At 36.4% G+C, this 12,554-nt stretch overlaps 1 pseudogene; it reads right to left on the bottom strand.

The window, feature by feature from the left end:
- Positions 1-7,238: 7,238 nt before the first annotated feature.
- LOC134379161 (trace amine-associated receptor 7c-like) lies at positions 7,239-8,007 on the bottom strand (annotated as a pseudogene).
- Positions 8,008-12,554: the final 4,547 nt, after the last annotated feature.

The following is a 12,554-nucleotide window of genomic DNA, read 5'->3' as shown; positions in this document are numbered from 1 at the left end:
GCTGGTGGTTATATATGGAGAGGCTTTGTCCTTCTTGATTATGTAAAGAATATAGGATTTTAATTTTCACTGCTCTTGGGAAAAAACATAAATCCACCAGATATTATCTAGAATATAAGTTTTCATTTTACATTTTTATTACAAATTTCAAATATTTTCTGTATCAAAATAAAATACAGCAAAAATTATATTGCACAAGATTATTGGTAATTGATTTCAATTAACAAATGCCTCACGTCCTTAATTTGATAAAATTTCCTTTTAGCCATAAATATCTTCTTGTATTTTACTTTTACCTCTAGAGTTCCTCTCTGCAACAGTCACTGATATGGGACATAATCATGGAGTTGAAGGATCACATTCTGTAGTGTTATCTCCATGTTGTCCGTCCTGCATTACTGCATAAAGTAGGCAGTCCTCTCAGCTAAATAAATGCCATCATCGAGAAAATCCCTCGATGGAATCCCTATAGTGCAAGGTGTGAACTAGTAAGATTATTTTCAACAGTGATCACTGGAAACATTATTCTACAAAACAACTTTCTATATGAAATTTGATTACCATTATGTATTTTAGGCCAAAGATTTCTTTTTTCTTAGTGTATAGACTTGAACTATTCCCCTGTTCCAGTCATGAATTAGCCACCTTATTGGATTTTTGTTATAAAGATATAATAGGGTATGAGCAGTGAGAGTCAACACCTGGCTCTTTGTCTCCTGTTAAGAATCACTTTTGCATCTGCCTTGGCTACCAACATGCAGAGAATGTTATGTGCAGTCAGGGCAACTTGAGATTGATAAAATCTGTTACATAAAAGCATTAAAGATGCACCATCTTTTCTGAGGTGCCGGTAGAAAGGAGATCAGTCTTCTTCTCAAGACATTGTCACCGGGAGCACATCTGCAATGTCTCTCCATCACGTGACAAGTGGACAGTGAACCCTCTCATTATACATTCGTTTGTAGTTTCTGATGATTGGCATTTCTGCTTCCAGTGCTAAAAAAAAAAAAAAAAAAAAGTCAAAAAAGTAATAATGAGCAGGAAGCTGGAAAATGGGAACAGATTCCTTGGTAACATTCCCAACCCTGAAATGTGGAATACTGCAGAGCGAGGAAAAGCATTATTCAGCCTTCCTAAAGAAGAGTTCAAGACTTTCCAGTGCAAGGCTGAGAACTTAGAGATATTTGTGAGTTTGTTTTTCAAGTTATAAAGAGTGATAAGTATTATTCATCCATCTGGCCATCTTATTCCTAATTAAATATTCTTTCAGATTCCTCCTAATATTTTCTGAGTGTCTGATTCTATGAAATGATGTCAATTGCTTATAGGCAAAACCCTACAACAGGCTTTCTCAACTAAAGCACTACTGACATTTGAGTTCAGAGAATTCTTCAATATGGGAAGCTGTCCTGTATGTCATATGGCATTTAGCAGCATCTCTGCTACTAGATGCCAGGAAAATCCTTCCAGCTATGACAATCAAAATGTTTCCACACTTTGCCAAATATCCTCTGGGGGCAAAATCAACCACTCCCCTTCCACCATTGAAACCATTGTTCTAGGCAATAAAAAAGTATCAAGTGATACCTGCTATTTTGAGTGGAGATATAACTTTATGTCTACCCCCATCATTCTGAGATTTATTCATTAAATGATTTATCTATTCAAATATATTTATTGAATGTCAATAGCTGGGTATAAAGTAATGAACTAAACAGATGTGAACTCTATCCTCATGACACTTGTGGTCTTGAGAGGAAAACAAACAAGTAAATAGAGAAATGGATATATGATTTCAAGTTGTGATGAGTGTTACAAAAGTGAAAGACAATCATTTCTGGTAGTACAGTCAGCACAATAACACAAAGGTGAGGCAAAGGGGTACCTTAAAAACAGGGCAGAACAAAGAACAAAATGTTACTTCAATATTCCTAGAATTTAAAATATTCTTGTTTTTATTATACTATCTAAACTTATTAAAGAGATTTAGGTTAATTTATACTTTCATGTTTGAGGTTAGTTACAAATGGGCACCTAGCCCAGTGGTAGATTGAGATTTTAATGGGAGGCTTTTCCTAAGGCCTCTGAAATTCATACACATATGTGTCTCTTCCAGTGTGCCTTATAGGCCATCTTCAGCAAATGGTTTTGCAAAAGGTGAAGTCAAGATTAATCAGAAGTTCTATTTCCCAGGAGTTTGTTATTCTAACACCCAGGGCAGGACTTGGAGGCAAACAGTTGATCATCTTGCATCAGCTAAAGTTTCAGTCTCATTTCTACCCTTTGCCTTTAGTCTGCAGGTTGTGAACTCCTTAAAGACATTCATAAAACAAAAGTCCTCTAAGTAAACCTTATCCCCAATGACTGAGAGTGTGAAAAATTCTTCATTATTTCCAAGGTGAGAGAAAGATGTGATAATGATGCGCTGTGGTCTGTGCAGTGTCCAAACTCCAAAGTTTGTTAATGAGAAGGAGAGAGAAATGTTTAGTACTCTTGCCTCTTTGGATTAATAAACTCAAAGGATGGTCAAAGTGCTAAACTGTAAATAAAGAGCACTGGGCTTTGGTTACATGCAATCAATTTATCTAAGTAACAGTCTAATCAATTCTTCAAGTTAGTGTACAACTGAGTCAGTACTCAACTTGATTCATAATATAATTCCTTTGCATTTGCCCAGTATTTCATAGAAATATATGCTAACTGCTTATGGAATACTTCAAATAGGGTGAAAAACAATATTATTTATGTTTTTCAATCACAGCCTCCAAACGTTCTCCAGTACATCTCCCCATTTCATCTCTAAGTTATATCTCAGGCAGAACTCATACTTGTCCAGTCACTTGGAGTGTACAAAACTTCAATTTTGGTCTACTCCAGTTGAAAACTTCAATCTATATCAACTTGAGTGTCCCCTCCTCCCTGCCCCAGTGCTAACCAGGTGTAAGCTTACAAGGCTAGTTTTTAGGGAAAGGCTGTACCTGCTTTTTCTCTTTTCATCTCACCCTCCTTTTCTGTTTCTATTTTATGGGGAGAAGGAGACAGCAGAAGAAAAAGAACAAAATAATTTTATATCAAATTTAGATTGCTGGTAGCTTTCACTTGGTGATCATGACTTCTGTGTATTGATCCTCCAAATAATGTCTGTCTTACGTAGTGCATGCCTGAATTCTTCAGTGAACTCTGCAGGAGGCAAACCCATTCTCCAGGGCCTTGGCTCTTGTGATCAGTGCTCATTTGACCTCTTTTAACATTCACTTTACCTCTTGTGTGATGTGTCACAGATTCTAGGTGCACTGTGAGTGGGTACCTACCAGACGGGCTAATCCTGACTACCTCTCATGTTTCTCTAGGCCATGTGAATTTCATGCATCTTTGCCACCTGAAGTGGTGACACTTTAGGCTTCTCCTCTGTCAGTCTACTTCTCCTCCCATCCATCTCTCTCCAATTCTACTTTCCCTCTGTCCAACATGAATACGGGACAAGCCAATAAGACTATTGACTAAGCAAAACTGAACAGGGACAAAATCTTGAATCATCTTACCAATACCATCTCCAAAGGAGTGGTCCCCTGGACCAAGTGATCCCAGAAGGAAAAGCCTTGAAGGTTTTCTGTCACGGACAGATTCTAAACAGGAGTAGAAGGAGATCCCCTGGAGTGGCTCACCCATATCAGGGAACTATATGGGGGACAGGCTTCCCTTCAAAAAAGTTATGCATGTACCTTATCACAGGGCCTGTATTTAGACTCCTATCATATTGGAAACTTTGTCCTCCAAGACTGTAACAGTATTAAGCATGAGAAAAACTTTTGTTTCATTTCCAATATTCTCCTTTTGCCATTCCTGCTCTACCCTGGAGGATGAATGGGGTTACAGGAGGAAAATAAGAGCAGAGGAAGAATGAAGAAGCAGACTATACTCCTCCCCCTCTAAGTCCCAAGACCTAGGCCTGGATGGCACCAGCAGGAAAGATACGAGTGCTCTACTGTGTATGAGTTTCAATCTGAATTAGAATGGACTTTTGAATGAACTTTTAAATCCTAGAACCTGAGAGGAAAGCTATGTAATCTGCCCAGCATGCTATTTAAAAATGGGAAGGGAGAGTGAAAGAGCAGGTTGCATGTTGTGAGGAGGTGAAATGGAAAGGCCATTTTGTGTTTGTGATGTACTGAGTTTAGACTGTCCCATAACTAGTGACATATTTGATGAGTCAGGGTGCACCATACAACTAGAGGGAAGAATGAATCTGATGGCTAGAGCTCCATTCCTTACGCTTTCCCTGAATAATTTGAAGAATACTTCACACCATTCTACCATCCATTTTGAGATATCTCATTCATTTATTAAACAGTAAATAATAAACAATCTTTTAGTATATTTGAGTATATTCTTAAATTGCCCCTATTTGAACTTACATGATCAAAAAAAAGTACTTATTCTTGATGAAGTTTTCTTCAAATTGTGACCAATTGATTTTTGGGTCAATTTTTGAATTTCATATTCAAACACTATAATGCTGTCCAAGCAAGATGTGGGCAATGACTAACCAGACAGAATGCTACTCTGAGAGGTAGAGCAAACACTTGACATGCCCTCCTTATCCTTGCATTGGTCTTTCAGGTTTGGGATCATGAGAAATCTTGGGAGGTCTGGGAAGAGAAGCCAGGGGAGGTTGTACAGAGAATTAGGGCAACAGATATTTAGTAATAAGTATTTAAGCATTTCAACATTTTAACATTTGGAATTGTTGAATTGATACAGACCATCTGAAGATCAGCTCCGTGAAGCTAACTGAGCACAGAGTTTTACCTTTCTTATTCCTGAAATCCCGTTAAAATGCCCCCAAAGTCCAAGGGTATTTCAAAAAGTTCATGGAAAGATTCGTATTATCTTTTATTTTTATTCTTTCCAGTAACTTTTTAACATACCCTCATATATATGAAAGATAAAAAGTAGATAAGATCAAATTGATTGCAAAACCAGAGTAGACAAAAACAGAACCCAAAACACACACAATGGAAGATTGCCAAAGAGGTAAGAGCTGTTTTTCCCAGTAGAGCCAGAGAGAAATTCTAAGTCCCAGAAAGACCAAACAAGAGAGCAAAGGAAAGAAAATGATGCAAGCAAGATATTGCTTTTACTAGAGAAAGTTTCTTCTGGGATAAAGAAAAATCAAAGGCTTAAAGTCCAAAGTGTCTGCCAAGTGCAAAGAGGACAAATGTAAATAGTTTTTGGAACAATGCATAAATTAAGTGAATAATAAGTTAATGTCGAAATTAAGTAAGATAATGAATGGCAATCTTAAACCCTTGCTTTAAACATATGAGAACTTATAAAATTTCTGAACTTTAATGTGATTTTTATGGGCACGCTTACTCAGGAAGTTTCTTACTTATCAGGAAGAAACCCACAATATGAATGAATGTTATTTATGACATTTATTACAAGTTTTCTTTTGTAAGTAATTGAATTGATATTATAGTTAAGAGATCTATCTCTTGATTTATTTTTTCTGACTCTAAAGTCACATTTTTGGACCCACAAATCTGAACACCAGACAGTGCAGACTCACTCGCTGGCTCTCTCTGAGCAAAGAGGCAGCCCTCTAAGTTTCTTATTTCCATTTACATTTTATTAGAAAAATATTACAAATGAACAGAGAGAAGATAAATCCAGGGAAAAAACTAATATGAAGTAATAAAGCCAAGATTGATAATAACAAAAATATACTAGGTCCTTTATATAGATTCTTTTAAATTTTCTCAGAAATACTTACAAGGAAAGGGTTATTAACCAGAGAAATACAGTGAAGATGAGAGAGAACTAAGCAGCCCAAGATCACGGTATTAAATGGCAGAGTTGGTATTGAAATCCAGGCATTTCTGGCTCCAAGGCTGTTCCATTACAATTTGGTTTTAATATTATATTTATCAAAGATCTTTGCACCTGAATTTAAGTGTTTGGGTCAAAGTTGAAGCACAATTAAATTATTTTCATTACATGATCTTGCACATTTATTTCTGTGGTTTGAATGCCCCCCCACCCCAGCTTATGTTGGAACTTAACCCCCAATATGGTGGTAGAAGGTGGGGCCTTTAAGAAGTGATTGGCGAGGCTGCGGAGAAAAAGGAACTCTCATACATTGTTGGTGGGACTGCAAAATGGTGCAGCCTCTATGGAAAATGGTATGGAGGTTCCTTAAACAATTGCAAATAGATCTACCATACGACCCAGCCATCCCACTGTTGGGAATATACCCAGAGGAATGGAAATCATCAAGTCGAAGGTATACCTGTTCCCCAATGTTCATTGCAGCACTCTTTACAATAGCCAAGAGTTGGAACCAGCCCAAATGCCCATCATCAGATGAGTGGATACGGAAAATGTGGTACATCTACACAATGGAATACTACTCAGCTATAAAAACGAATGAAATACTGCCATTTGCAACAACATGGATGGACCTTGAGAGAATTATATTAAGTGAAACAAGTCAGGCACAGAAAGAGAAATACCACATGTTCTCACTTATTGGAGGGAGCTAAAAATTAATATATAAATTCACACACACACATACACACACACACACACAAACCGGGGGGGGGGGGGAGAAGATATAACAACCACAATTATTTGAAGTTGATACAACAAGCAAACAGAAAGGACATTGTTGGGGGGGAGGGGGGGAGGGAGAAGGGAGGGAGGTTTTGGTGATGGGGAGCAATAATCAGCTACAATGTATATCGACAAAATAAAATTTAAAAAAAAAAAAAAAAAGAAGAAGACCACAAAAAAAAAAAAAAAAAAAAAAAGAAGTGATTGGATCATGAGGACTGTGCCTTCTTGGATAGATCGATCCATTCATGCAGTGAAGGGTTGATAGTTGAATGGGTTGTCATGGGCATGATTCTGATGGCTTTATAAGGAGAGTGAGTGACAAGGTTAGCTCTCTAGCTCTTGTCATCCTTGCAATGTGATACCCAGCACAGCTTCAGGACTCTGTAGAGAGTTCTCACCCAGAAGAAGGCTCTCACTAGATGCATCCGCTGGACCATGGACTTCACAGCCTCCAAAACTGTAAGAAATGAATTTTGTTCCCTTATAAATTACTTGCTTTCAGATATTCTGTTATCAGCGACAGAACATAGACTAATACAGAACATTTATGTTCAATTTTATCTCCCCACAAGGTGTCCATTGTGAATCTATTTTTAATTCCCCCAATCTAAAGCAAGAAGCTACTCAGAATATAAGTTTATTGTTGAGGAATTCTCTCTCAAGACTTTGCCAGTGACAATTAGTTTGATGGCTTTTTAAAACCAAGGATAAGAAAAAACATAAATCGAGGGATTCATTGCTGAGTTATAGTAAGCAAACCAAACTAATATTTCATGAGTATACGTGAGTGTGATGAAACCCACAAAGGCATCAGTGGCTGTATCAATGAAGTATGGCAACCATGAAATCAGAAATGCTATCACTGCAATTCCTAGCATTTTTGCTACTTTTCTGTCTCTCTTGGCCGCTGTCTTTGCAGCTGTCTGATGATTTCCCGGTCTTATTGTCATAATTTCAATTTTTGTAGCCTGTTGTTTAATGATGAGGGAAAATTTGGAGTAAACATTATCATCACAAACATGGGTATGAAAAGAAATAGAACATTTACCAATACCCAACTTCGATTCCCTGCAATTTGACGGCTCCCACACAGGTGACGGAACTTACTACTTCCTCCAGCTTGGCTTCATTTGCACCTGTGCAAAGAAGAGTACATGTTTAAATCATGGAAAGAAGCCAGAAGAAGGCAGTACATGTGCCAGAACAGAAGCAGTGAACCTGGTTGGATAGATCAGAGGGTCAGTGACAGCGATGTATTTATTGATGGAGATTAAAACGCAAAGAAACATAACAGAATGACACATGGAAACAAGAGTGCGATTTACAGTAGCTCTCGTCAAAGTAGCAGCCGCTCTCCACAGACATCACTGTGCTGAAGACCATGGTCATCGTTCCCACCAAGAAGTCAGCACCCTCCAAAGAGGCTGTCAAAAAGTTGGCTGCAGATTGTGGCTGGTTGAAATAAAGAACTGAAATCGTCACCAAGAGGTTTCCAAATACAGTCAGTACAGCCCCAAAGCCAATCACTGCGCACAGAATCAGGCAGGGGCCTGGTGAGTAGGGAGCCTTGACACAGGATCCATTCAGGTTCTGGGAGCACAGTTGGACAGCTCCAGGAAGGGTCAAAACCACTCCTGGGTCAACATTTTGATACCTGGAAAAACCATCATCTGCTATGGCCAACTCTGTGATTCCAATTTTCAAGTTTTCAAAAAAATGAATAAAATATGACAATAATTGTCAGTACATTTTGTCCCTTTTTGTTTGTACCTACAAATTTTTATTTGCACGTTTAGAAAGTGATTCATATCCTCATCTCTTAAAATTCCTTACTTCCTAATACATAAAAAAAATCAATTTTCATAATTACATAAAATGCTGTTTATTTTAATTTAAAAAATATTACTCTGTATTGCCTAGTTCCTCATATTTGAGTAGTGTTTGTCTTCAAGGAGTTATGGTCTGCTATGCAATGTATATTTGAATTTCACCTTTTATTAGTGTTCTTTTCCTAATTTAACAAAGATATGTTAATGACCCAAACACTCTTTCCCCTGAAGAAAATACCTGAATAATTCAAAATACCCAAATACCCTAAGATTGAATCCCCACAATGCAAGGTGTAGAAAGTTAGAAATTTTTAAATAACTATTATGTTTATGCCAAAAACAAGTCTGTACCCTTCTAATTTGCTGCTGGCATTTGAACTTCCATAAAATAGAAATGAAAATAATACTCGTCCTTATAAACCTTTGTACAGAATTGAAAAGTCATATTGCAGATTGTCTTTTCATTATTGTGAGAACTACTTATTAATGATTCTGCTGTTGACTGTCATTAAAACTCTTTCAGATAAACTCTCTATCCCTTCCAATGTTGATTTGTGTTGAAGAAATAAAATGCAGTCATATGTTAAAACCTAGAATATTGCAGTTTTGGTTTTAATAATTCTGATTTGAAAATTGTAGGAGTAGTGTACAAGATGTTTTCCTCGTGGAAATACGTGAGGTGTAAATACAAATAAAAAGTAGTTCTTTCTAAGGTTTTCACGGTTGTTTTTAATGGGAACTGTTGGGAAGATACTAAAGAAATAAAATGTAGAAAGAATCTTTGGAATGTGGCGATTCCAATATATGTTTCTATTTTATCTTTGACAAATTTCCTTTTCCTCTTAGAACTCTAGAGCAGAAATCATTTTAGGCTTTCAAAAGATTTTTCTAATGAATGACTTCAAGCCATTTTTTAAAATCAGCTTTTTTGCATTGAGGTATAATTTATTTGAAAATTTCTCACTTTTAAAGTGTACAGATAAATGACTTTTGACAAATGTATCCACCCATGTAACCACCACCGTAATCAAGACATAGAATATTTCCAACACTCCAGAAATTTTCTCTTGCCCTTTGCAGTCAATTTCACCCCCACTTCCCCTCTCCTGCTTTAGGCAACCAGTGATCTCAGTTCTATCACTTCAGATTAGTTTTGCCTGCTCTAAAAATCACATGTGAATAGAGTCATACAGTATGTACTCTTCTGCAACCAGCTTCTTTCACTCAGCTCAATGTCTGTGAGATTCACCCGTTACTGGGTATATTAGTAGTCCATTTCTTGTTATTGTTAAGTAGTATTCAATTGTATGAATATGCCACACTTATTTTACTCATATACCTGTTGCTAGACATTTGGACAGTGTTCAGTTTGGGATAGTTATTTAATAGTGTTGCTATGAAAAATCATATATAATTATTTGCATAGACACATGTTTTCATTTCTTTTGGGTAAATACCTGAAGCAGAATGGGTGGATCATATGGGAAGCAAATTTTTAGCTATATAAGAAACTACAAACTGTCTTTTAAAGTAAGTGCACCATTTTATATTCCCATCAGCAATCTATGAGTATTCCAATTGCAGCAGGTCCTCTTCAACACTTGGTATTACCATTTCTTTTTATTTTATCCATTCTATGGGGTTTGTAATAGTATCTCATGTTTTTAAATTGATGACTAATGTTGCTGAGCATCTTTTAATGTTGTTATTGGCCACTAATGAATCCATTTTGGTGAAACATCCATAGACATTTTTGCCCATTTTTTATTGGGTTTTAAGTTTTTTTATTATTGAGTTGTCTGGGTATAAGTCTTTCCAGATATATGCTATGAATATTTACATTTAATTTCTTAATAGTGTTTTTGATAAGTAAAAGATTTTAATTTTCATAAAATCCAACTTTTCTTTTATAATTAGTGCCTTTGTTTTTTATGTAAGAAGCCTTTGCCAAACCTAATGTCAGAACTGTTTTCTTCCATGTTCCTTCTAGAATTTTTGTAATTTTAGTTCTTATGGTTAGGTCTATGATTCATTTCATATTAATTTTACATATGTTGTTAGGAAGGGTTTGAGGTTTAGTAGTAGTAGCAGTAGTGGTAGTATATGGATATTCAGCAACTCTAGCAGTGTTTCTTGACTATTCTTTCTCCAGTAAATGATGTTTGTTCCTTTACCAAAAACCAATCAACTATTTACGTGTGGGCCTATTTCTGGGCTCTCTATTCTATTCCGTTAGTTTATATATCTATGTTTAGTCCAAATGCCTCACTGTCTTAACTGAAGCTTTACAGTAAGACTTGACATCAGATTATATAAGTTTTCCACTTTGTTGTCCTATTGAAAATTTTTCAGGCCAGTCTATGTCTTCTGATGTTTCATACAACTTTTAGAATCACCATGCCAATTTCTGCCAAAAAAGAAAAAAAACCCGTGGAATTTTTCTTGGTAGAAAATTGAGTTTATAAATCAGTTATGGAGAGAGATATACTGAAATACTTATCAGGATGGTAAATTTGTTTATTTCTCTTTTTAGTTTTGTCATTTATGGTTTGTGAATATAGATGCTCTGTAATTAGGGGCATACATATTTAGGGTTTATATATTTTCTTAATGTCATTGAAGGATTGGACATCTTAAGTATTGAGTCTGCTAATCCATAAATATATTTCTCCATAGTTAAGAAGTCAATAGAAAACAATTAATAGAAACTAAAAGTGTTTAATTAGCCCAAATAAGTCAGGAAAGGAGAAACAAACAAAATACAAAAGGAACAAATGAAAAATAAAGAGCAAGATAATAGAATTAAACCCAAATATATATAAAAAATTACGTTAGATGTAATGTATTAAACACTACAACTAACGGGCAAGATTGTCAGACTGCATTAAAAAAGCAATCCCATCTGTACGCTGCCTACAGGAGACACTTTATATTTAAACAGTCAAAACGTTTGGAAAAAAAGTATTTAAAAAGATATGCTATACAAATAGTAAGCATAAAAAAGCAGCTGCTGTTATATACATAGCAGACAATGTAGAATTCATGACAAATACTACTTTAAGAAATGGAGAAAGACATCACATAATGATCAAAGAACTATGTTCCGGAGAAACTGAATCTTAAGAGGATATTTCTAAGCTGGTTCTGGGTTTCCTATACTTGGTTCTCCGATATAATTATATTTAAAAGCATCAATGACCCTGTTTCCAGTGGTAGAGAGGAAACTGGTAGTCCATGGCATACAGGTGCAAACGTCTACTCAAATTCTCATCTGTAGATAACTGGAATCAAGTGCCTACAGAAGACAAGGCTCTGTGTGACCAAGGATTTCCTGCCTTACAACATTTTAACAAAAATGAGGAGTATAATGGATTGGTTAGTTACTTTTAACTGCTCTGGAGAACTTGGGGGGGAATGAATTCAAGAGGCTTTAAATTCCTAGCTCAAGGTCCATATGAGGGACCTGAAAGCATCTATGAATACATTGAAAGAACCTCTTACTGTCTATAGCCACAGTACTTAGTTTCTGAAAACTGTATATACCTGCTTTGGATTCCAAAGCAAATTCAATTCCCAGTTTCCCAGGGTCTCTTTTGTTAAATCCTATCATCAATTTAGATGGGATCTTTAAAATTAGGACAGTGACATATAGGCTTATTTTGATGAAACTGGGTACCTCAAAGTCCTAAATTGGCTCAAGCCTTTTCTGCTGTTAGAGGCAGCTGTTTCTGCTTTGCCTGAAGACCCTCTGATGGCCTCTCCTGCCATATTTGCCTCACAGTGTAGTGCTGATCCTCCTCAGGACCTATCCTAACACTTCTCCTTGCTGCTAGATGTATGATCAGACTCAGGTCCGAGCAGGCCCAGAAGGTTGATATACATAGTGTGACCCATGGGGAGGCCCAACACAAGCCAGAAGAGTTGGATGACTTTGCCAGTCCATATTAACAGAAACCTGAAGAATATCTGTGGAATTGGATCCCAATTATGTGATACCAATGTGGAAGGAATGTAGAGTCAAATTGGGGTGAATGTATTGATATGAGCTGACTAAGCAGACATTCTGGATTCAGAGTTTTAGTTCAAGGGGCTTGGAATAGCTCTAAC

The sequence above is a fragment of the Cynocephalus volans genome, chromosome 5, assembly GCF_027409185.1.
Source record: "Cynocephalus volans isolate mCynVol1 chromosome 5, mCynVol1.pri, whole genome shotgun sequence".
Lineage (NCBI taxonomy): Eukaryota > Metazoa > Chordata > Mammalia > Dermoptera > Cynocephalidae > Cynocephalus > Cynocephalus volans.
The sequence above is the reverse complement of the archived record's forward strand: the minus strand, read 5'-3'. Positions and strand labels throughout refer to the sequence as shown.